The sequence below is a fragment of the Culex quinquefasciatus genome, chromosome 3 (assembly GCF_015732765.1).
Source record: "Culex quinquefasciatus strain JHB chromosome 3, VPISU_Cqui_1.0_pri_paternal, whole genome shotgun sequence".
Lineage (NCBI taxonomy): Eukaryota > Metazoa > Arthropoda > Insecta > Diptera > Culicidae > Culex > Culex quinquefasciatus.
In genome coordinates this window covers 191,947,291-191,973,773 of record NC_051863.1, presented here as the reverse complement: position 1 = coordinate 191,973,773, position 26,483 = coordinate 191,947,291, and the positions used below count along the sequence as shown (strand labels likewise).

At 34.8% G+C, this 26,483-nt stretch overlaps 1 protein-coding gene across 2 annotated transcripts in view; it reads right to left on the bottom strand.

The window, feature by feature from the left end:
• LOC6031035 overlaps positions 1–25,984 on the bottom strand; it is a 260,819-nt gene extending 234,835 nt beyond the window's left edge. For both annotated transcript variants that reach the window (XM_038261456.1, XM_001841835.2), the window contains exons 1-2: positions 24,932–25,984; positions 19,274–20,470 (exon numbers count right to left, since the gene is read on the bottom strand). The gene's annotated coding sequence lies outside the window, so the exon portion shown is untranslated. The remainder of the gene's footprint in view (positions 1–19,273; positions 20,471–24,931) is intronic.
• Between the last annotated feature and the right edge of the window lie 499 nt (positions 25,985–26,483).

Sequence of the window (26,483 nt, the reverse complement as noted above, 5' to 3'; positions counted from 1 at the left end):
ACAAAAATAATTTAAAAAGCAAATAATGAAATAAAAAAAAGCTGAAAATTCCCCCCAACATCCCTTACAAAGAATACTCCATACCTATAGAGGGAAAATAATGAATATAATTTGTTTTCCTCGACGCGTGCACGATCAATTATTTAATTACAGCTCATTTAGCTCAACAAGGCCCACATCCACGGCCGGGGAGAAAGTAGGGTAAACTCCTGCGGCGGTGGATCCCAATTTCCCGCCACCATTGTTTGCCTTCATTTCGGAGAATGAAAAATTCGCACGTGTGCAAAACCGGCACGGGAAAACTCCGTGAATTCCTCGGTGGCGCCAGCGAAAATTTCGCCCCCACCCCCACAGTTACTTCATTTCGCGGGAAAAAACACATCGCACAATCCAGGAAGTTTTTTCCCCTGCCACGGAAAACAGAAGCGTGCGGAAAAATTTAAATAATTTTCATTAAATCTGCCGCTGCTCGATCGCACTTTTTCTCATCAGCACCGCAGGAGCAGCACACTACAGTCCGGAGCGTGGGTTAGTTTATTTTCTTTCAGGCGCGTTCCTCCCCATAGAACAACCGGATTCGAAATAAAATGTTCACATGAAAAATTAAATCATATGTTTGCGGGCCAGCAGGGCCGGCCAACGGCTTTGCAATCTTCTGCGGCATAAATAATGGATTTCGAAGAATTATTTATGAAATGGGACGCGAAAACATGGTCAAATTGCCAAGCTGCCTTTCAGCAGTGAGATAATGGCTGATTTGTATGAACTGAAATTATTATATCGAGAATAAATTAACATTACAAGACTTGTTCGACAAATCAAAATAGCTTACCAAAACCTGAGCATCTTGAAGAGTATAACTGTAAAATCATCAAAATTTGATGATTTTACAGTTATACTCTTCAAGATCATTGTACTTACAGCCAAAATATTTAAAGCAGCAAGGTAAAAAGCACGTTTTTACGATAAGAACTAGAACACTCTTCGAAGATAACATTACCAATTGGTGTTTCTCTTGATAAGGGATTACATTATTTTATTTTATTATTGTTTCACAATTTTTTACCGATCCCAATCTCTTTTACTTTAAAAAATCGGCTGAAAAAAGATCAAAAATGAAATGTATTGATAAATTTTGTAAAATTTTAGCTATATCAGTTCGTTTTAGTGAAACGGTCATAAATCAATAAAAAAAAATAAGCATTTTATTTTCTAGATTTTTTTAAAGTGTGTACCAATTTTTGAAAAACATAGTTTTGCTGATTGGCTTTAAAAATATTTTTTAATATCATTGTTAAATCACCATTACAAATATAAGCTTTTTTTTCAAATATATTTTTTCGAAAAGATTGGAAAATTTCACGAATGTTTCATGTTTTAACATTGAAAATCGGACCACTAGTTGCTGAGATATTGACATTAGAAAATGGTGGGTTGTTTAGACCTATGACCTGTGAAACTTAGAAAAATACAATTTTAGTGTATCTTTTCCTTAAAGTCTCTGTATCTCGGCAACCGGAGGTCCAATTTTCAATGTCTCTTAGACAATTTTATAGCAAATTTTCTGAACTTTTCAAAAAAATATTTTTAGAAATGGTCACTCATGGTCACTATTTTTAAAAATCGAAAAACGGCAAATAGTTCGCTAAAATCAAACTTTCGGTGGCTATATCTTGAAAACAGAGCACAAAAAATCTGTAAAGTACTTTTCGATTGCAAATTCAATTTTGCATTAAAAAATTACGTCAAATTTGTTTTTGCATGAAATTTCAATTTTTTTCAAAAATCACTATTTTTCCAAAAATTCATAACTCGGCGGCAGATTTTTTTACCATGTTCCTCTATGGCTCAAAAGCTGCGGATTTTTGTCCCCTAAAACATATTCAAAAATCTCAAAAATAAAAAAAATGCGTATTTTGGGAAATTGAGTTCCAGTGAAAAAAAAGTTGATTAAAAAATCTGCAAAAACATTTTTCCGTGTTCCTATTTTTTCTCAATAGTCCTCAACAATACCTACAACTTTGCCCAAGACACCAAATTGATCAGAAAATTCACTCAAAAGTTACAGCTGTTTGAATATGTACGTACCATTTTTGTATGGACAGCTGCCAAAATTGTATGGAGACTTGTAAGGGTGAACCATTGACACAAAATAGCTTATTTGGTCATAGGGAAGGCCTCCACATAGTTTGAGCCAAATAAAAAAATACAAATAAAATCCATTTCCGGTTTTGGTAGAGAATTGCTCAGTTTTCAAAACATGTATGGTCAGACGAATAAAATACCAAAAAAAAGCTTTTTGCGGTACTTGACATTTAAAATTCATTAAATAAAAACGATTTTTAATAAACCCAAACATGTTAAAAATGATGGCATATTAAATTGATAATATCGCTTAAATTTCCATTAAAATTTTTAAGTTTTTTTAAACATAAATGTTTTTCATGTCGGAGGGGGGGGGTTCACTTTTATTCATTTTGGATTTTAACCGAATCAACATATTATGGTGTTTTTTTGGTTATAAAATGAATGTTTTCATTATATTTTGACATTTTTCTAGTCTCAATAAAATTTACAGGATATCTCGAACTGATTTTGAGGTTAGAATATAATATTGTAATTAATATGATTAATTATTTGTGGGTTTGTTTATTACAATATTTAAATAATATATTGTGTTTTTCATTATTGAAAAATTTGGTTGTCAGACTTTTCTTAAAACTTAATGCTCAATTATTTGAGATTAACTTAGTTAATTTACATACATTTAAATTACAAAATGTTATTACTAATAACTACAACTTCAATTTTGTTCATTAAATACAAATAATATTGCCGAAATGGACCTACAAATTAACGATAGGCATGGAAATAGAAACCCTCTGAATGTATTTAAAATGCAGATCTCAATCAGATATAGACAAATACCATGTACTCACAAAAAAACTGTGAAAATGAAATGAAAACGTTCATTTAATAATCAAAAAACACCAAAATATGTTGATTCGGTTAAAATCCAAAATTATTAAAAGTGACTTACAGTTGAGCATAAACCCAACCAATTACACATTTTTGTAGTGATTTGTATACTCAAAGAGCCCAGAAACATTTCTCAAAAGAGAGTTCATCAAAACAATGTCACTTTATCACTTTTTGCCTTCCTCACTGAGGTAAGGCTATAAACCTGCTCTAAAATCAGTGTCTTGCGAACCTTCGTGGTGAACGGACACTAGAGCTGCGGTATTTTTTACTACCTAAGCTCAGAGTTATTTCAAAACAAAATTCACAGTCTTTTTAAAGACTACCTGAGTTATTTTCCAAAATTCTAAACAGTCTTTTCAAGACTAACCCCGCCTGAAATTTTGTTGTATTTTACAAACGAAGCCATCTTTTAAGAGAACTTTGCTTGCAAAATGCGTCAAAACAAAGGTAAACGCAAATCTTCTGAAGATTTGGTCGTTACGTCGGTGAAGCGTTTGAACGCTAAACCGGCTAACGGAAACAGAAAAAGAAAACAGCCTCTTCTGAGGTCTGATTCTGATTCTGAATGTGAGGTCAATCCTCCAATTCCATTGACAAACAGTTTCGGTGTTTTATCCGAAACTGATGACAAGGAACCTTCTCCTCGTACTGAGCCTTCTGCCGTCGAGAAACGAGTAAAGGCTCCGCCAATTGTAGTGACTTCCGTCTCCGATTTGGCCAGCTTTCGAACGCAACTGAAGAATTGCAAGGAAACTTGCAATTTGAAGGTTTCGTTCCAGCTTGGTCGAAGAGGAGAATGTCGCTTGTTGACGGAATCTTTACAAGATCACCAAACTTTTGTTGGTTATTTGAAAACCACAAACACAATTTCTACACGTATGAGACCAAGAATGCTCGGCCATTCAAGGCGGTCTTGAAAGGTCTCTCCAACGACTTGTCGGTGGATGAGATCAAAAACGAACTTAAGGTGTTGCTTGGCTTTGCCCCATCCCAAGTAATACCAATGAAGAAAAAATCAAACGGGAATATTTCTCGCTTTGGTTTGACTTCACAATTTTATCTGATTCATTTCAACAGAAATGAAATCAACAATTTGAAACTTTTGGACAAAGTTCAGTTTTTGTTCCATGTACGGGTAAAGTGGGAGCATTTTAAGAAACATGGCGGTAATGGCCAGAATCTGACCCAGTGCCGGCGTTGCCAGGCATTCGGTCACGGTACTGATCATTGCGCCATGGTTCCAAAATGCATGGTTTGCGGGGATTCTTCTCACGACAAGGACAATTGTCCCGTGAAAGAAGTCACCCAATTTAAATGTGCAAATTGTGGTGGAAATCACAAATCAAATTTCTGGGATTGCCCCATCAGAAAAAGGTTTTGGATTCTCGTGCTAAGCATCAGCCGAAATCCAAACCGAAATTTTCTCAAAGTCAGGTTGTACCTGCATCTTTAAATCAAACGTTCGTGCTGTCTCACTCGAACAATTCTAGAAATACCCCTACCGTGGAAAAGTTAGGTAACAACAATGGCATTTCTTATGCTAACGTCGTTTCGGGTTCATCCACGAATTTTAAATCCTCTACCAATCTTTCTGAAATTGGGCAGGTACCTCAAATCTCATTTGAAAATTTTTCTGCTGGCAACGCTTTGGGATCTTCTGATCTCGGCGATGTTACGTTTGAAAAATGACTTTTTGCAAAACTCACTGTTTGGTTTGATTCAAACAATGAGTAATGCTACATCCATGATGGAAGCAATCCAGATTGGATTAAAATTTGCGAATGATGTTGTTCTTACCCTGAAGTTTAATCATGGATCTAAGTAATTCCATCAATATTATGAATTTTAATGCTCGCTCTTTAAAAGCGAAAGAAAATGAATTTTTCAACTTTTACGAGTTCATAACGTGCATGTTGCTGTTATAACCGAAACATTTTTAAAAACTGGCACTTATTTGAAAAGTGATCCAGATTATAAAGTTATAACTAATAACCGAATGAATCGAAATGGCGGTGGAGTTGCAATAGTTATCCACCGTAGTATGACTTATAGCACGTTACGTGACTTTAAGTTAAAAGTTATTGAAAGTTTGGGCATTGAACTTGAAACTTCTTTTGGGAAAATTATGATTGCAGCTGCATATTTGCCATTCCAATGCACTGGGGAAAATAAAAATTATTTCAAAGGGGATTTGAATAAACTTACTCGGCATAGATCTCGATTTTTGATCATCGGTGATTTTAATGCCAAACACCAATCTTGGAATAATTCAAAAGTAAATTCCAATGGTAAAATTCTGTTCAGAGATTGCACTTCTGGTCTTTATTCGGTTTTATACCCGAATGGGCCAACTTGCTTTTCTTCTGTTAGAAATCCATCAACAATTGATTTGGTGTTGACAAATCAAAGTCAGTATTGTGGTCCTTTAGTGACTCATGCTGATTTTGATTCTGATCATCTTCCAGTAACTTTTTCACTTTCTCATGAAGCAGTTACCAGACCCAATAGTTCTGTGTTTAATTACCACAAAGCTAATTGGGACAGGTATCAGCATCATATTGAGAATAATTTAAATCATGATTTTGTTTTAGAAACCAAAGCTGATATTGATTCAGCCTTGGAATCTTTAACTAATGCAATTTTGGATGCTAGGAATATTGCTATTCCTAAAGTCCAAGTCAAATTTGATTCTCCCATTATTGATGACGATCTTCAGCTTCTGATTCGTCTGAAAATGTTCGCCGAAGACAGTATCAACGTTCTCGTGATCCTGCACTGAAGCGAATTCAAAAGATTTGCAAAAGGTTATTGACCACAGATTCACTCTCCTGCGAAATGAAAAGTTCGCAAGAGATGTCGAACAAATTAAACCTTATTCCAAACCTTTTGGAAACTTTCAAAGGTTCTTAAGAAACCTCAAAACCCATCCCTTCTTTAAAAGATGGTGATAATATTCTATTAACTAATGGGGAAAAGCTCAAAACTTGCTCAGCAGTTTGAGAGTGCTCATAATTTCAACTTGAATGTTTTGAGTCCTATTGAAAATCAAATTTCAATAGAATTTCAGAATATTGTTGAACAAGAATTTTCATCAGATGAAGTTTTTAATACGGATCTGAATGAAATAAAATCTATTATCAAAAAATTTAAAAATATGAAAGCCCCTGGTGAGGATGGCATTTTTACATTTTAATTAAAAATTACCAGAAGCAACTTTAAGTTGCTTGGTCAAAATTTTCAACAAATGTTTTGATTTGGCATATTTTCCCAGTAGTTGGAAAAATGCCAAAGTAATTCCGATTTTGAAACCGGATAAAATCCTGCTGAAGCCTCAAGCTATCGGCCCATTAGTTTGCTTTCATCTATTAGTAAATTATTCGAAAGAATAATTCTTAATAGAATGATGACGCACATTAATGAAAATTCAATTTTCGCTGATGAGCAGTTTGGATTTCGCCTTGGGCATTCAACTACTCATCAGTTGTTGAGAGTTTCAAATTTAATTCGAAGCAACAAATCTGAGGGCTATTCTACTGGCGCTGCTCTTCTAGACATAGAAAAAGCATTTGACAGTGTTTGGCATAAAGGTTTGATTGCGAAATTGAAAAGGTTTAATTTTCCGATTTATATCGTGAAAATTATTCAAAATTATTTGACGGATCGTACTCTGCAGGTATGTTATCAGAATAGCAAATCTGATCAACTACCTGTACGTGCTGGCGTCCCTCAAGGAAGCATTTTGGGTCCAATTTTATACAATATTTTTACTTCTGACTTGCCTGATTTGCCCCCAGGATGTCAGAAATCACTTTTTGCTGATGACACAAGCATCTCCGCCAAAGGCAGAAGCCTTCGTGTCATCACAAGAAGATTACAAAAGCTTGGATATTTTCAATTCTTATTTGAAAGAATGGAAAATTACTCCAAATGCTGCAAAACTCAACTTATTATTTTCCCTCACAAACCAAGGGCTGATTTTCTTAAACCAAAAGTCATCACATTATAAAGATGAATGAGGTAAATTTAAAGTGGGAGGATCAAGTGAAATATCTTGGACTTGGTTTTGACAAAAACCTTACTTACAAGGATCACATTGAAAGTATCCAGGTTAAATGTAACAAATATATTAAATGTTTGTATCCACTTATAAACAGGAATTCTAGACTTTGTCTCAAGAATAAACTGTTAATTTATAAACAAATTTTCAGACCTGCCATGCTTTATGCTGTGCCGATCTGGACAAGCTGTTGCTTAACCAGGAAGAAAAAACTTCAGAGGATTCAGAACAAAATTCTGAAAATGATTCTGAAACTTCCTCCCTGGTTCAGCACCAGTGAACTTCATCAATTAGCCGAAGTTGACACTTTGGATGTTATGTCCAATAAGATAATTGATGCATTTCGACAAAAATCATTGCAGTCTTCAGCTGCATTGATCCGCTCTTTATATAGTTTATAAGTTAGTTTTAAGGTATCCCTTTTCCCTTTTGTACATGTAGGACCTCCTACATTTGAAATCACTGAATAGCGAAAGCTACAATATTTCATGAATAAATGAAAGTTGCTAGTATTTAAAATTGAGGTGAAAAGTCATCGTTTGTGATTGGACACTCAATAATATTTTAACTGAATGAATGTACATGGAAAAAAAATTTGAATAAATATAAATTAAAAAAAAAAAAAAAAAACCTGCTCTAAAAATGAACTTTCTATTAAAAGCTCCTAGACCGACCTTCATTTATACATATCTACTCAGAATCGAAAACTGAACAAATGTCTGTGTGTGTGTATGTGTGTGTGTATGTGTGTGTGTATGTGTGTGTGTATGTGTGTGTGTATGTGTGTGTGTATGTATGTATGTGACCAAAATTCTCACTGAGTTTTCTCAGCACTGGCTGAACCGATTTTGATCGAACCAGTTGCATTCGACTTGGTTTAGGGTCCCATACATCGCTATTGAATTGTTTGATGTTTCGATAAGTAGTTCAAAAGTTATGTATAAAAATGTGTTTTCACAATTACCTGGATCTCAATTATATGCATGTAAACGATGTCCGGATCCATCATCCGACCCATCGTTGATTAGGTAATTGAAAGGCCTTTCCAATGAGTCCAAGACATTGAAGATCTGGCAACCCTGCCTCGAGTTATGACCACTTAAGTGATATTTATGTACTTCTTTGAAGCCGGATCTCACTTAAATTTATGTAAACTATGTCCGGATCCATCATCCGACCCATCGTTGGTAAGGTAATTGAAAGGCCTTTCCAATGAGTCCAAAACATTGAAGATCTGGGAACCCTGTCTCGAGTTATGACCACATAAGTTATACATTGTGTTCTTTTTTTCTGGATCTAAAAAAATGATAAACCACTCATATAAACATTTTTGGTAAAAAGTGAGGAAGGCATCAACCACATAGGTGGATTAAGTTAGTTTTTTCCTTAATTCCAATCACTTTGCGTTCTTCTGGAAAAATGTACCCTGCATCATTTCCCATAAGAAATGATATGATTTGAACCATAAATCATGTCCACGTGGACAACAAAATTGAAAGGCAAAATTTCGTTCCATAGGAAAAACATTCAAAAAATTCAAACGACGATAACTTTATTTTTTTTTTCCTATCAAAGGTTTTCGTTCACCCAGCAAATGAAAGGGGATGTTTCATACTCTTGTATGCATTAAATAGTTTTCTTGCTATTTTTTAACTGTTCCGAAGACACCAAATCGATCGGAAAATCCCTTTGTAAGACACAAGTTTTCGAATATTAAGGTGCCCATTTTGTATGACCATCCCGTAAAATTGTATGGAGCCTTGCATGGAAAAAAATCTAACTATGTCAAATAACTTCTTTCAGCATGGGGAATGCATGGACAAAGTTTTATTCGAATACGAAAATACAAAGAAAAATCGATTTGCGAAGAGAGAAAATCATATCTTGAAAAATGAAATATTGAATCAATTTAAAATCAATTTAAAATAATATAACTTAATTGCCCTACTCAAATGTAAAGTAACAACACAAAGAGCAATTTGAAAAGCCAATGTAAACTAGATCAATATCAAAACACTCCGAAGCAATCAACTTTTAATTGCATGGTTTCAATCGATATCCAATTCACAAAAAAAAACAGAAACATCTCCTCCAAGCTCAATCGATTTCAGTTTTTGAAAAACATTATCCATAAATTTATACACACACACACACACCGCACAACTTCAAACCACTGGCAATCTGATAATATCGCTGCTACTGCTACTCCTGGCCCGCGGGGTAAATTGATTCAATTCGTTTCATTCAGCGGTAATTCCACGTAAAACGAACCCAAACGAAAGAACCCATCCTCCCACTCTGCTTCTGCTCATGCGGGATGAATGTACTCGCGGAAATGATACTTTGTGTACTTTTCGGGCGGCGAAATGGAAAGTGAAACGGAAAATAGAAAAGCAAAACCCCCAGCTTGTAACCCGTAATCAGCATCTCTTTAAATTTTTCCAATTTTGTCTTCTCTTTTTCATGGAAAGCGATACACCCAAACCTTCGAAACTTCCTGTTTGTTCCTTCTTGTTCCTATTGACGAGAAGAGGATTGCTGTGATAACTAAGCCCACGCACCTGCCTTCCGCTGCCAGAGAAGGTTCGTTATCCTTAGAGAGACGCTTGAATGGGCCCACGTCTATCCTTTCTTGAGTTTGGCTAAAAATATCCTGCGAGTGAGTGCACCTTTCTCATGCTTAACATTTTTTGTATTTCCAATTTACTTTTTTTTATTCATTTTGTCTCCAAGGTGAAGACGCTCAGAATTCAAAACAGTCTCCAAATATATTTGAGGCTGGCATTTCAACAAGCCGTAAAATATCGGCTTGACATGCAAATTGATCCATTTTATTGTATCCCAGTGCTAAAAGGAAACGTTTCCCAGAAAAAGGGCTTATCAAATTAGGAGAGGCTTTTAATCAACTAAAAAGGACCTTTTTGCTCATTTTAAAATGTTGACCCCAAGAATATGAGCGATGTCAAAAAGGGGTCAGGTTTAATAATTAAAAAGTCAAACTCAGGGAAAATTTAACAAATTAATCATCGCATACCATTAAAATGCATCAGACACAAACAATTTGCATGATTTGTAGTCATTGACAGTTGACGATAATGTCAAATTTGATGACACACTTAAAATTAAAAGTTAAAAACAGCATTTATCACAAATCTTTTAAACAATATTTTATCAAAAATATCGACTTTTTAATTTAAAACTTTCCAGCAACCAGGGCTGTGGAGTCGGAGTCGGAGTCGGAGCCGGAGTCGGTGGAGTCGGGTCTTTTTGGGGACCTGGAGTCGGAGTCGGAGTCGGAGTCGTCAAAACACGAACAGCTGGAGTCGGAGTCGGAGCCGGAGTCGGCTAAATTTTAAAAGCTGGAGTCGGAGTCGGAGTCGGAGCCGAAGATTTCTGATAACCCGGAGTCGGAGTCGGAGCCGGAGTTATCTTAAATTTAACAAAAAATATGTTTTTTTAATGTTCACTATAGAACAGCTTAATTTACAAAACATCTTATATTTTTAATTGATATTTCAGATCAGTTTTTGAAACTTTTCATTGTGATTGAAAAGCTCTAATTGTGTTATTACACTATAATCACTAAATGATAACCTCTTACCCAAGTATGTAGTATCATAATTTAAAAAATAATAAAAAATATTGGTTATGTAGTCAGACATATCTAATTGATTCTTGAATGCTTCCTTTTGCCTATATTTATGTGCATTTTCAATTCAAATTTGACGAAATTTCATCCAGTTATTTCTGAAAAAAGTACACACACAGTCATCTTTTACCCCGATAGCATATGTCTAGGAAGTTTTAAGTTAAATCATTTTTTAGGAAAAAATTACGAGGTACATAAAAAGATTATAAATAGTAATCACTGTTTTTGCAAATCGAAAAAAGTCACTGACAGTTTAACTTTTGTAACAAATAATCAACGATAATAACAATCTCTTACTTGGAACTCAACATGCGCATTTTGTTTATAACTGAGTACAAGAAAATCAAAGTGTTGCATTTGAATTAATTGAAACTAACAAAAAATATCAAAACAAGTTGCAACAAATTTTTAAATAATCATTGATTGTTGATGTTGATGTTGATTTTAGGTAAACTATTTTGATATTGTTGCAAATTATCGTTGAACAAATCTCAAGAAATCAGTACAAAAATAAACTAATAAAAAAAATGTGTAGAACAAAATATAGGATTTTAATTTTTTCAAATATTATTAAAAAAAAAACAAAATCAAAATATTATCAACTGGTACGAATTTTCTCATACTGTTTGTCCCACGCCAATATGACGGAAGGTGATAATCATTGCATATCAATGTACCTTAAAAAATGAAATATTTGTGACCTAGACAATAGTTTACTTGTGGATATTTGTTTTTTATTATATTTTAAGTTTTTTCATATATTTTGATGGAGGTGCAAGATCATTCGTAAAGCTTCGTTTTAGGTGAAGATTTACGAAGTATCGTGCGCCTCATTTTTAAAGTATAAAAAATTTTAAAATTAAAATAAATTAAAAATTTCATGGGTTAAATATTTTTCGTGTCACAGATTTTTGAAAAGGACATCTTAAGCGTCCTTTCCACGAAGAAATTGTTTAGATACATTGATTTGCAATAATAATCTCCTTCAGCCATGGCGTGATGTCCATGTACGTCTTAAAAAAAACAAAAAAAAATGTTTCATTTAAAATTGTCATTTGAAAACAAGGTGCCTGTCACTGTACTTCTTACAAATGTCAGCCTGAATGTGAGCAAATTGAATTTTAATGTTCAATAGATCATTAAGGCCAGGTTTCTTTTAGTTATTCATTCAAAAACAACAATTTAATATTTAAATTTATTAGCTTTGAAAAAAATATTTTCAAATTTGAGGTTAAGCAAATAGGGGAAATTCTCGTATCTTTGGCAGGTTAAGCTCTCGCTCCTAACTCCATCCAATTTGCTGATTTTCACTATTTAAACAACTAATTTTGCAAAACTTTTGGTAGAAACTTGCTTGCTCACTTCTTATTGAACTATTTATCACTCGATTTCAGTTGAAAACGCTTTTATTTAGCTTTAATTGCATGTCAAAGTTCTGACCTGCCAATATTAGAGGCACGCTGGAATTAGATGCTGTTCCCCTAAATCCAAATTTACTTACAAAACTTCTTCTCAAAATGATATTTTTTGATTTCTGTTTCCATAACGTATAAAACTTTTATTCTAGAAACTTTTTTTCCGTTTATTTTCTTTACTTTACTTTTACTTAACTTATTTTTCTTGAGAAAAACATGACGCTTAGAGAGTATTTAAATCCTTTGATCAATGTTTTAAAAATAATTGTCTTATAATAGTTAACTAACTTTTGAAACTTTTAAAAATATGTGGAGTCGGAGTCGGAGTCGGAGCCAACCATTTGTTGAAAGCTGGAGTCGGAGTCGGAGTCGGAGTCGGCTAGAGTTGGTAGGCCGGAGTCGGAGTCGGAGTCGGAGCCAACAATTTGTTGAAAGCCGGAGCCGGAGTCGGAGTCGGAGTCGGCTAATCTGAGAAAGCCGGAGTCGGAGTCGGAGTCGGAGTCGTTTGAAACATGACCCGACTCCGCAGCCCTGCCAGCAACGTTATCAACATAGAAACAACTATTTTCAAACCATTTTGTTTGTATAATTGCAATTCATATTTAAAAAAACAGACAAACAAACAAACAAACAAATATATAAGCAATACATATTCATATGCCCAAATTTTATTCGAAGGATTTAATTTTAACCTTTTTTTAAGTAAATTTTAAGCAATTTTTGTTCTACGAAAACTTTATTTGCATTTATTTTGATTTGTTTCTGTTATTAACTTTACTTAACCTTTGCCTTTTTAGATGTTTTTTTACTACAGTCACTTTTAATTTTTTTTTGTATATTTTGTGGTGTAAAATGATAAATACCAAATTTATTTACAGTATGTAAAAAAAGTATTTACACCCCTTGGGCACTATGCACATTTTGTGATGAAACATGTAACAATTTAAAGTTTGACAGGAACCTAGTACTACGTTTTGTTCAGAAACTCATGCCAAACATTTTGCTACAAAAAGCTCATGAAAAGATGATTTCTATAAAAAGTTATAAAACAAATACTATTACGAAACTAAAAAAGGTGCAAAAAAAGTTTGTACACCTTTCGAAAAATTAACATAAATAATGTTATTTGTTGACAAATCCCCATAAATCCAAGCTCCCAACTCCAAATAGGCATCCTTGACTGATTAAAAAAATAATTTGGATTGAATATAAAGTTCACTAACTACTTAGTATAAAAGTTTATATAACTCTGGAAATTCTATATAAAACTTATCTAAACTTAATTATGCAAACTTTTAATTCAAATAAATGTCAATATATTACCATAGAATTGCTTAATAAACATTTTGGAGTGGGTATAACACTGTTTTGGGGGTATTTGTATAGATAAAATAGATTTTTCGTTAGAATTTCGTACCAACCCGGAATTACGTCGTAGGAAAATCCGCCAGCATCTGAACCGGTCCACGATTCACAAGTCAACCTATGTGGAATCGGAAAGGGCATAAAATTTCCGATCTTTTGATACCCATACATCTAGGTTTTCTTTAAAACCTACGTTTTTAAACACCTGGGCAAAAAGTAAGTTTGATCCACGAGAACAAAAATTACGAAATTCCATACATTTTTGGCAGGTTGCTCAAACGGAACCATAACAACGTTTTTGCTTAGGTATTTAAAAACGTGGGTTTTATAGAAAACCTGGATGTATGGGTATCAAAAGATCGGAAATTTTATGACCTTTTCGATGCCACATAGGTTGACTTGTGAATTGTGGACCGGTTCAGATGCCGGCGGATTTTCCGACGACGTAATTCCGGGTGGGTACGAAATTCCAACGAAAAATCTTTTCTATCGATACTAATACCCCCAAAACGGTGTTATACCCACTCCAAAATGTTTATTAAGCAATTATATGGTAATATATTGTCATTTAGTTGAATTAAAAGTTTGCAAAATTAAGTTTAGATAAGTTTTATATAGAATTTCCAGAGTTATATAAACTTTTATACTAAGTAGTTAGTGAACTTTATATTCAATCCAAATTATTTTTTTATTCAGTCAAGGATGCCTATTTGGAGTTGGGAGACTGGATTTATGGTGATTTGTCAACAAATAACATTATTTATGTTAATTTTTCGAAAGGTGTACATACTTTTTTTGCACCTTTTTTATTTTTGTAATAGTATTTGTTATATAACTTTTTATAGAAATCATCTTTTCATGAGCTTTTTGTAGCAAAATGTTTGGCATGAGTTTCTGAACAAAACGTAGTACTAGGTTCCTGTCAAACTTTAATTTTTTTACATGTTTCATCACAAAATGTGCATAGTGCCCAAGGGGTGTAAATACTTTTTTTACATACTGTAAATTGTTACTAAGCCGTTTCAAATATTTTTTTAAAGTTTATGTCCCTCGACTTTGGCCAAAGTCAATGTTTATGAAATTACAAAAAATGCTCAAAAAACCATCTCTTAAAACTAAAACAAATGTATTTCAACATCAAAAATTGAAAAAAAATTGCTTGGGTTGTAAAACGGTTAAGTGAAATTTCATGAAGCATCTGCTCCTCAACTTTGAGTAAAACTGTGATACTCTAAAAATATTGGTTGTTATTAGTGTTGGTTGTACCAAAGATTCATATAAATTCTAAATGTTAAACTTGTATTCAAGTTTGAATGTATATTCAACCATTGTTTGTAATTTTAATAAAACACATATAAATTAGAGGTTAAGTAGATTTATAGTTAACATTTTGCTAAAAGTTAAATACAAACGGTTTCATTCTTGAAAATATCAATTTCAAGCAAAAAATTAAAATATTCCATATGCAATTTTTTTTCGAAAATATCATATTTTCATATCTTTTCAATCAATTATAAATAACGCATAATATTAAAAAAAGGAAATTGAGAAAATCTAAAAATCCAAATTATCAGAAAATGAAGACTGTTTTTCGATTCAATCTTTTATTGTAAAGAAAAGTAAATCACATTTTTAGAGTATTAAATTAATCTATGCAAGGCCGATGTAAATTGTTTTCCCCGGCTCTGACTGGGGTCGAAAGAAGGGAGGAGACAAAAAAAAAATATAAATAAATAAATATTGGAATAACAAGCCACATTTGCATGGAAAACGTGTTTCAAAATGCATTCTACACTAGTACAGTTGTTTTGCAATCATTAGTTTTAAAAAAATGTAAGCTTTGACGAAAACAAACATTTGAGCGAAAAAAACTTGTTGCGATAATAAACATCGTTTTTTTTTTATTTTAATGATTTTCAAATCAACCCAAACATGCTAAAAATGATTCTAAACGCAGGGGAATGCATTTTAAATTGATTTCAGTTGATTGCACTTAAATTTCCATTGCAATTTTGAAGTTTTTCGAAAACAAATTGTTTGCCCCCTGATTTTTGGGCCAACTTTGAAGGAGGAGAGACCAAAATTTTAAATAAAATTTGTAACAGCCTAATTGAAATTTGGCCAATGCAAATACTTAAAAAATGTTGGTTTCTCGACTCCAAACGAGCTAGGAGGAGAGGGAAGAGGGGTTATACAAATCTAAATTGAATTTACAATCCAGAATTTAAATGCAAATCACTAGCGTGCCCAGCTCTTTGAGGAAGGTGGGGCAATAATATGGACGTTTTGAAAATTACGTCATATATGGACAGCCCCTGACCTAATTTAGAGCAAATTTCTTAGGGAGCGTGGGGCAGTTGCCCCATGTTGCCCCACCCTGTGCACGCTAGTGATGCAAATGCACCTGTACATTTCCTATCATTAGTTAAAGAAACTGTAAAATTTGATAAAAATTGCGAAATTTATCCAACAACACTCCAGTGTATGAAGCTATTGCAGAAAGATATTGCGGATTGAAAAGATATCTATTTTTAACAGCTATTTGCAAATGCTATTAGAAAAAGCCAAACCAATCCAGGATACAAATGGCAAATTTTAGAGTGTTTTCATGTGAGACACACTCTATAAAAAACTCGCTCTTAAACATTCTCCTACCAAGTTTACTACAATTTCAAACCATTCCAGTTAATATAAATGTGTATTTTTTTCTTTTGCAAAAAAGAAATATTTAGCCGTTTGAAGTCTCCCCGGCTGCATATACTTTTTAACGTGAAAAATCCTACAATAACTTTTTTTGAAATTTGTATGGTTGCCCCATTTTTTCAACTTAAGAACAAAAATTTCCAGCATATTAAAAATTGTGTTGTATCTTAACATTTTTATTTTCTTTTTATCCATTTTTTTTAATATATATGATTTGTTGTTTCGGAAATCATTAACGTTTTTTAATGGAATCCAAAATTAAGTAAACCATCTGATGTAAAAATTATGTTTCGAAATATTTTTATATTTCCCGTGTTTAGAAGGTAGGACAAATTTTTCTTTTCTTGTTTTATGTTTTCTTGATCCATTTTAAATATTTTTGCTTTCATTTATCTTGTTTAGTTTATGTTTGTTTCTGAATGTATTTAACTTATTCTACCTCCTACCATTAACTTGTGTCTTTCTTGTTTTTCTATTACTTTTTTTAGGCGTCATCCATAAAGTATGTCACGCAAAAATCGGCCAAAATTATCGAGCAAAAATTATTGAAGATCCAGCTGAATAAAAAAAGTTACTATATAATCAATTAAAATACGATACTTCTAAATAGGCTTAGTGATTTTTCACGCTTAAAAATTGCAAATTTCACGGGGAACTCAATTTCAAAACACCAAATTTCACGCAAATTTCGCGGAACGTGAAAAATGTTAAAATGACTCTGAAAATCTTTTGTTTAAATCACAGAAACTACTTAATTAATTAATCGTTATGCTTCATTTTATATTATTCTTCAGTAAACTAAAAACAAAACTTCACTTAATTTTCACACAAAAACGAAATTCTCCTAATTTTCAAAAAAGTTTCCACCTGATTTATGGATGAGCATGTATGGATAACTAAAATGTAGGGTATGCATTCTCTCATTTACTGAACTGCCTTTTTAAAATATTCGACTAGAAAAGATAAAAAGTTTTCGCTGATTTGCATTTTATTAAATTTCATATCAAAGCAAGATTAAACAATCTCTTTCAGCCAAAATGTGTAAAATTATTTGAATTTTCTGCGACAGTAAGTCCATTAAAAATATTTTATAAAGTTTTCATCTCACTTATCAAAAACTTAATCGAATTTTTTAATTCAATATAAGACCAGAAAACAAAAAAAAAGTGTATTTTTTATCTTTCACGGGAATCATCTACACAATCAATCAAATATTGTTAAAATTATACAGGACTCAGAAAAAAATCTGAAATGTTTTTTAAACGTAAGGCCGTTGCAAATATTATTCAAAGTTTATGTCGCCCCCCTCCCCCCCCCCCTCCCCCTCAAAATTGGTCCGAAAAATCAGGGAGCAAAAAAATATATTTTCAAAAAATATTAAAATTTCAATGGAAATAGAATTTAATTAACTGAGAACAATCTTAAATGCCTTTTTCTGCATTGATAATCATATTTAACATGTTTGGACTCGTTTAAAATATTTTGAACTTTTATAAAATTACAATGTCCAGCACCGCAAAAAAATTTTTTTTTCGTCAGTGTTTAGAAATTTTGGAAATCAATGATTGCAAAACAACTGGACAGGTATATGATGCATTTCAAAACACTTTTTGCATTCAAATTTTGACACCATGGCCTGCCATGTAAATTTTTAGCTTTTTTTATTTTTTGTCCCCCCCCCCCCTCGACTTTGATTAGAGTCGAGGAAAATAAACTTCAAAAATATTTGCAACAGCCTATTTGAAAAATAAAAAATACATAGCTGAATTATTTGAATTTCTATTGAAACAATACCTTTCAAATAAAAAAGCTGCAAAATGTGTATTACAACGAATGAAAATATTACTAAATTTAGTAAGTTTCTAATAAACTGAAAATTCTTCAAATGATTCATATCAAGCTTTTCAATTGAAAAATAAAAAAAATTACTTAAATAGTCTTTATGGATCAAATATATATTATATTGTTATTTTAAAACATATTTGAGAAAATTTATAAATTTCAAGAAGTTTAAGCCGTACACGAAATCGTCAAAAATCACTAGCACTATATTAGTAATTAAACCGCTTAACTTAGCAGTAATTTCAAAGATTATTATCATTCCTATTTGAGTTTGATAAATTATTTTAAAGAAATGTCGTTACAGTTTCACACAAACATGCAATTTCACGGGATTTCACGGAATAAGCAAAATTTCACGAATTTCACGCTGTTCGCGAAATCGTGAAATTTCATTAACCCTACTTCTAAATAATAGTAAGCAAACAATTTTAGAATAGAGGGTTTAATTTAATTGTGTACATTTCGAATTAATATTATGCCCCCTCCCTCTCCTAAGAGCATATGTTCTTTATGGATGACGCCTTATTATTTTTACAGACACTTTTTCATTTTTTTTTCTTGTTTTCACATTTTGAACTATGCAATGCTACAATTATAATTTGAATTGGAGAAAATGCGCCGAGGCCTAGTAAAAGACAATACAACAATTATTGCATGATTATTTTCACCTAACATATAGAAAGTGTTACTGAAAAACACAGCCAAAGTTGACAACAGAAAAAGATACATTTTTTAAAAACATTGGCAAAGTAACAAGTAACAAGTCAAACTAATAACACATTTTTTCCTAAATTTTAGAAGTTCTTTTTAAGCTTTTTCAAGATCAAAAATTTGTTGAAAATTGGATTCCGGGAAGGGAACATGTTACCTCAAATATCAAGAAGTTAATTTCCAGAAAACTGAGATAGATCAGAACGATACAATAACGGGATCAATTCGCTCAAATCGTACAATGGCTTTTTTTTATAAACCGTTTTGATTCTTTCATACAACTCAGAAACAAGGGAATTAGTGAAATCCAATTTACTGTTACCAAATTAATCATGGATCACCCAAAACAATGGTATCATCAGCATTAATCTCCATAATTAGGTGTTGATTTTTGAACAATAGACACCGATAATTAATGCGCGCATTCAACGTCACATTTTTTCAACCCTCCTCAACAAATCCGTCTAAAAACAAAGGATTTACGCAGTAAGAATAACACAAACACACACGCACGCCCACCACAATCGGTAGCACTTTCAATCCAATTACCATTTTCCAATTAGTGACACCATTCAGCATGCACACGGGGGGTGCAAAAAATCCCTGCTTAATCAAATCTGAGACCAGTTCATCGCCGCTGCACGCAGGCCAGGTGCACTTCCGAGTAACTCCACACTGTGCAGCTATACGTATATCCTGGGAATTGTCCGTACTGTCCCGTTTGTTAATCAAATTAGCTGATTACCATTTCGCATTATCCTCTGAGCAAACACAGACAGACACGTTCACACACGTTCACAAGTTCACATTCGTCACCACTGTTTCGTTTGGCAGCTTAAAAAAATCTTCCCCGCTTCGGGTCGGATCCGGTGATGGTTACATGTCGTTACATGGAATCCTTTTGGTACAATCACGAATCGTAATCCTTGTTTGAGTTACACACATACTCACACACTCACAATCACACGACCTTTTGTCTGTTCTTCTTAAGGACGACGAACGCAACAACAGCAAAAAAAATCCATTCGAATTCGTGGTCCAGCTCACTTCTGTATCCTTTTCTAAGGATTCTTCTTGGTACGCTTTGGATGGTGCTCCTATCCCACAACTACGGATTCCACTGAGTAAACTCTGCTTGTTCCACTTTTGGATTCATCCACTAACACAGAAAACAAAATAGAAAGGGGCCCCGAATCGACGTCACTTTGTCGCGATCGATGGATGTTTTGCTCCGCAGTGATTCGATAATCCACTTTTCCCCTAGCGAAACCACATCACAATCGGGCAACCGTATCCCTTAGTCCGGTGTAGCATTTTCCACGAATCCTCCTAAAGCAGATTCCGCGCCGTGTCCCACATAAAGTGCATCTTCTTCGTCCCGCCGTTCTTCTTCAAAGGGCAAACACCGCGCTGCTGCACCACCACCCGACGACGAGCAACTCTTCAGAAAAACCGACCACCGAATACCGTCCCGGAGTCATCGGAGTCCGCCGCACTACAGAGGACTACGGCTCGGGATCAAACAGCTGAGAGCTGCTCCTCGTCGTCGTCGGCAGCATCAGTAATATCTCAGGTTCGTGCATTATTTTTTTTTCTCCACTTTTTTGGTCCTCTTCATCTAGGACACGTTTTTCCCCCCGCCGACAGCGTCTCTGTATTGGTGAGGTTGAGTTTATCAGAGCAGCGGATAAGGGAGTTCGATGACGATGATGACGACGCGGTTTCTGGATGCTGGATGAGAGCAAACTGCTCGGGATAATGAGAGCGGGAGAAAATTACGCTCAGCGTTGTGCGGAAAACTCTTCGAGATGCTGAGAGTGTTGATGACGCTGGGAAGCTCCCGTTGTAAGTGTGTGTGTGTGTGTGTGTATGTGTGCATGACCTTTGTTGGTGTGAAGAATCAGATGTTGGTACCTGGGGCCTAACGGTGAGTTCGGATGGATACAGATAGATGGATGGACGGACGGATGGTGAGAGTGAGTGTGTGTTGTAATGTCTCACGTTCTAATAATTTTCTGAACGTGCAGAAATCAATTGTTAGAGTGCGTTAGTGTGAAAGGAATGTTGCAAGGTGAAATGGGGGCATTATGATGGTGTAAGGATAATGCGGGACATAGGTGAAATGTGACATTATTCAAATGGTTCAGGCCAATCATTTTTATTCCAATACTTTTTTTGACCATTACAAAGAGAAAAAAATAAATAAAAGTATTTGATTCCATTGCTAATTTTTCCCGTCCCGGGAAATACAAGTAGAAGTATACATTTTCCTACCTTTTTGGCACAAATGTTTGAAATTATACAAAAAAGTAATAATTGGAGAACCTGATTTCATTTTATTTAGTTCAATCTACTTATTAAACTAATCAGCTTGTCTGTAAATTTCATGTCAAGGTTTGATTCAGATAATATTTATTTCCGAAACATTCTCCACTAGGAATATTGTTTGCTTCCATTACGCTGTTATTGAAATTTTTTAATCGAAAATACAGTCGACTCTCTGGCTGTCGATCTTCTAGATAACAATATTGCTCCTGCTGTCAATATTTTTTTCAGTCCCTTCAAGGCTTACTTTGATTTTTCGTTCTATAATTTGATAACTCCCGCTCTTGACGGTCCCTTCAATATCGACAACGAGAGAGTCCACTGTATTTATTTTTCCCGTGTTCAGGAGGTCATTTTGAGCAACTTTTGTTCTACGAAAAACTTTACTACTCTTGTTTTAGGTTTTTCTTGTTTTATTTTTAGTATTTTAATTTGCATTTATCTTGTTTAGTTTATGTTTGTTTTTGGTAGTATTAAGCCTATTCTATTACCTAATATAATTACATTTTGCCTATCTAATTTGTTCAGGTTTTTACAGTCACTTTTTCAATTTTTTGCATGTTTTTCACATTTTCTGCTATAGAATAGCACCATCACCATTTAAATTGCAAAAAAATGCGTAGAGGCATAGCCTGGGACACTACAAAAATTACTGCATACTTCTTTTTACTGAAAATATAGGAAATGTTAGTAAAAAACACAGCCAAAGTTGACCCCTAAAAACATGCCATTTTTAAAAACATCGGCAAAGTCACATAAAACAAGTTAAACTTCCAACCCTGAAATTTTCTAAAACTTTAAGAGTTCTTCGTTCCAATGCTTTTTAAAGATCAAAAATCGGTTGAAAAATTGATTTTTGGCGATTATTTAGATCGAAGCCCGTCTAAAGGCGGGGTTAGGTTGTAGAGGGTTAATATAAACTATTTTATTTTTAACAACCTTTTTTAACGGTGTACATCAACCGCAGCTTTTGCACCAAGATTTTTGATACAGATATTTTAGTATCTGCAAAATTACGGGAACTATCGATATATTTTTTTATTCATCCCTCAAATTAATGTCTACAAAATAGTTTAAAATTTTTTTTTACTATTTTTACTGTTGGATTGTTGCAGAATTGGGTCCGTAAGTTTGACAATTTTGGAATAAAAAGACAACAACTTCCTTGGTTGCTGTACACCCTTTTTAAAAAAAATTGTAATATCATTTGAAAATAAGATACTTCCGGCCAAGATCAATATTGACATTTGTTTAACTTTTGTGTTTACCTTGAACATGTTGGATGAATATTCTGGAGTTTTTTTTTTTTTTGAAAAGGTCCAATGAACCAAATTAACAGTTTTTTGCTTTTTGGGTGTTTTTAAAAACCGCCTTGAGTCAGGGGTATTAAAAAACACCCAAAAAAGCAAGAACTTAAAATTTGGTTTATTGGTCCTTTACATTTTTTTTTTCAAAAGGTTTGTGTGAGAAAAATTTGGTTCTAGGTATTCGAGAAATTACAAACTGAATTTATAAATGTATTAAGCACGCGAGCTACCAAGGGCGTAAGAGGGTTAAATATGAAAATATATCGTTTAATTTCAACCACTTTTCAATACTCAAAATTATTTTAATCTAATTAATTTATTAGGCTGAATACCATAAAACTTTGAGTTTTGATTTCATGAAATAGTGTTTTAAGCTAAAAAGCGACAGAAATTAGATTTTTAAGGTAATTTCAAAGATTATTTATTTATTAACAAGTTGTATTTTTAAGGTAATTTCAAAGATTATTTGTTTATTCACAAGTTGAAAATACTTGTTCATTTTAACTTTATGGTCACTGAGACAAATTTAGAAGCAACTTTATGGTTTTGGAGCATAGATTTTCACTGTCCAAACACTTTGATTTAAAAAAATCCTTCTCAACAAAAATACTAATAATATTTTCTTTCATTTGGGACGATTTAAAAGGCATAAAAATTAGAAAGTTTATATATTTTCGCAAAGTTGCATGATTTTTAACAAGCAGTCAAGCCGTTAATTGATCCTCACACACATTTTGACCATTAAAGTTGCTGTTCTATACAATTTTGTAGCAAAAGATTAATCAGAAACAGGATCAGAATAATTTTCGTTAAATTTTAAATTTTCGGGAATTCCCTGGATTTCGCCGAAAATTAGTTGAAAATTTCCCGTTTCCTGGAAACTTTGTAACCCCGGGAAATTGGACGCTCTTATTTCTGCTTGCCAAGAATAAACGTATTTTTCTTAACTGTTCATTGTTGTGTGGTTGGTTTCGATCAACAATTTAGAAGAAAAATGTAGTTGGTTTCATTCATCAGTCATTTTTGACGAAAGAAAATGTGACGAAAAGTTGTGTTGCCAAAAAACGGGATGGCACTGTAATAGATTTTCATCTGTTTTGTTAGAATATAGGTATTCTTGAATTAAAGTTTTTTAGATTTAATCAACGTTTATTTGTGTATTTTTAATCATATGGAAAACTTCAAGGCTATTTACAAGTTTTAAGTTTTGGGACCACACATCGAAAGCAGACACAACAATTAAGGAATAACAAAATTTTCATGAACTTATTGATACAGTGGACTTTCTGGCTGTCGTTCTTCTCGATATCAATATTGCTCCACCTGTCAATAAAATTTTCAATCCCTCCAAATAGATTGCTTTGATTTTTCCTTCTATGATTTGATAACTCCCGCTCTCGATGGTCCCTTCAATATCGACAACGAGAGAGTCCACAGTCTTTGATTATTTTTTACAGTAACAATGACTTTTTGTTTTGGGACCATCCATAAACGACGTGGACAATTTTTTTTAATCTCTAAAAACTTAACAATAAATTCTACTTAATTTTGCAATTCCAAACACTGTGAAACGATGCTTATCATTTTAGTAATTGAAAAAAAAAATATCATTGAATCTTTAAGATTAACTAATTATTGAGGATATCTATAATTATTTCCTTATTTGCATCAATCAATCAATCCTTAATTGATTAATCAAACCTTAATTGATATCAAATTCCTTCAAAACTTAAGTAAGGATGTTCGATACTCGAGAAATTCATTCTAAACTAAAAGCAAAAATAACAAAATCATTCGTATCTTTGTAATACTCAAACGTTTCCTCAATACATTTAATTTAAATTAACATAAAAAATAAAAATCACCAAGCGTCTCCACCAAGCTACCAGTTCCTCGCAACAGAAACATCCGATTTAATCTAAATCGAGTAAATGGTGTTTGTTGTTTGTTGTAACTCCCTCCCACCCCACCTCCCGGGCAAACAACAGTTTACGTAGAGCCATCTGATTAGCTCCTGTCATCCTGTAGTATCAGGTCCCGACCCCCCACTCGCTACTAATCACCCCACCATCCCCACTGTACACCACTACAAGCGTAATCCGTAAGGTAGCGCGCCACGAGGGAAAACAAACCCCGAAACCGCTCATCATCACCCAATTCCAAGAATTTTACTCTCCGAGCAATTTTCCTCTCCGCGAGTGATGAATGCCTCGCGAGCGCACAAAATTGAGCCGCTCGCTCTCCGCTCTTCCTCCTCGCACACTCCTCCAAACGGTCGAGAGTTATCCTTTTGTCGTACGGTAATGGTTCATTTTATGACCTTCAACACATACACACACACACAGGAGCGAACCTCCTTTTCGGTGTAACCTTTCAAAGCTCGTTCACTCACACACGCGCGCGCGGAAGAGCGAGCGGTACTGCTCCAAAGGAATTTCGCGTGCTTTTTCCACGTGGGCGGTCGGGTTTGAAAGAGGGAGTGGTGGGGGTGAGGAGAGCACGTGGCGGCGGCGGGTGTGAAGAAGTGTGTGCTGAAATGAAAACATGGTTTTATGCTTTCCACCTCGATTCTCACCGTTTGGAGAGGGGACGCGCGGGGAGCGGCTCCCACCTCCTTTGGCACCCCTGCTCGACGAGTCGAGCCCGTGCAGCTGGAAATTGATTTTTCCTCAGCTCTCCTCTTTCGGCTTGCAATTCTCTGACACTTTTCTTTGCACACACACACACACCTCACGAGGGGGGGGGGCTCTCGGCGGCTATTGTTATTTACCTGCCTTGCCACATTTCACTGTCACCGTGTTTCGATTTTTCCGAACAAGGCTCTTCTTTGCTCCTCTGCTCTGCTTCACTCTCGCTCACACTCTGGGCTCTTGCGAATTTTATCACCTTGTTCCACGTCGTGTGTGTCCTCGTCCTCGTCGTCGTCGCCGTCGTCCTGGCCAAGGATCTAGGTTAGTGGTGGCACAGGGCCTTTTAAAATTTTCCAGCCCAATGCTTTTCGCTTTCCCATGCCAATTCGAAGGGCACCAAACACTACACTACACTCACTGGGGCTGGGGCTTTTTTCTCTGGACGAACTTTAGGAACTTTGGACACGGCTCTGCTCCGGTAATCCTGGTTTGTGGCCGTGGCCACCTCCGAATGGTCCTTCGAATGGCACCACCGCCATCACACACACCGAAATTGAGCACTCGCGCGCGCGGTCAACCACACTCACCAACCCGAAATGGCGTGAATTGAATAAAATATTCAACCTCTCGACGATTCGCCCGAAACTTCCATCAGAATCGCTATTAATTATTTATGTTTTTCCTCTCCATGTTCACTACCCAGCGCGCTGACACACTGCGGCCAAGTCCTCTCACGATCTGCCACAGGACCACGACACCAGCAGCTCGATTCTCCTAATTCAGCGAGACTAGGATGACGTTATCAATGATGCTGCTGGTTCAGCCCGTCATCAATGACTCCGCTCACTTCTCACACTCTGAGGGCGAAATCCCTCACAGCTTCCTCTCCGGAACACACTCGCATCCAGATTATCCGACCGAGACCGACCGAAATCCACTCCGCGAGTAATCCGTACGACAACGACGACGAAAAAGCCAACCGTCCGCGACGACGTCCTTGCTCGTACTGAAGCGCACAAATTTCACAACACCACAAGTCCTGGCCAACCGATTCGTGACGAGTTGTGGCTCGTGAGCGAAAACGGCGCGAGAGAATGGGTACACAATCAGGATAAAAGCTTTGGCACAGCTGCTGCTGCGGCTGGATTCTCTGGGTGGAAAAAGGATTCGTGCACGAAGGGATGATGAGCTTTGAGGGGAGGTTCGGTTGGGGTTTGCTCAGTGGGAGCTTTCCGTTGCGGGAGTTGGGAGCTTTTCGTTAGAGGCAGTTATTTTGAATGGAAACGATTTCAACCGTTCAGAAACATGGGTGGCATTGGTAGTATCTCAATGTATTTTGGTAATATAATTCAAACTCAAATTTAATGTTTTTAAAACATGTAGTTGGATTGGCCACACAATGTCTTAGTAAAGGAGCTATTAGACAAACTCGCACTTTTTCGTGTTTGACAGTATGCCAAACTCGCAAACTTGTTTGCGGCAATCTCCAAACGTATG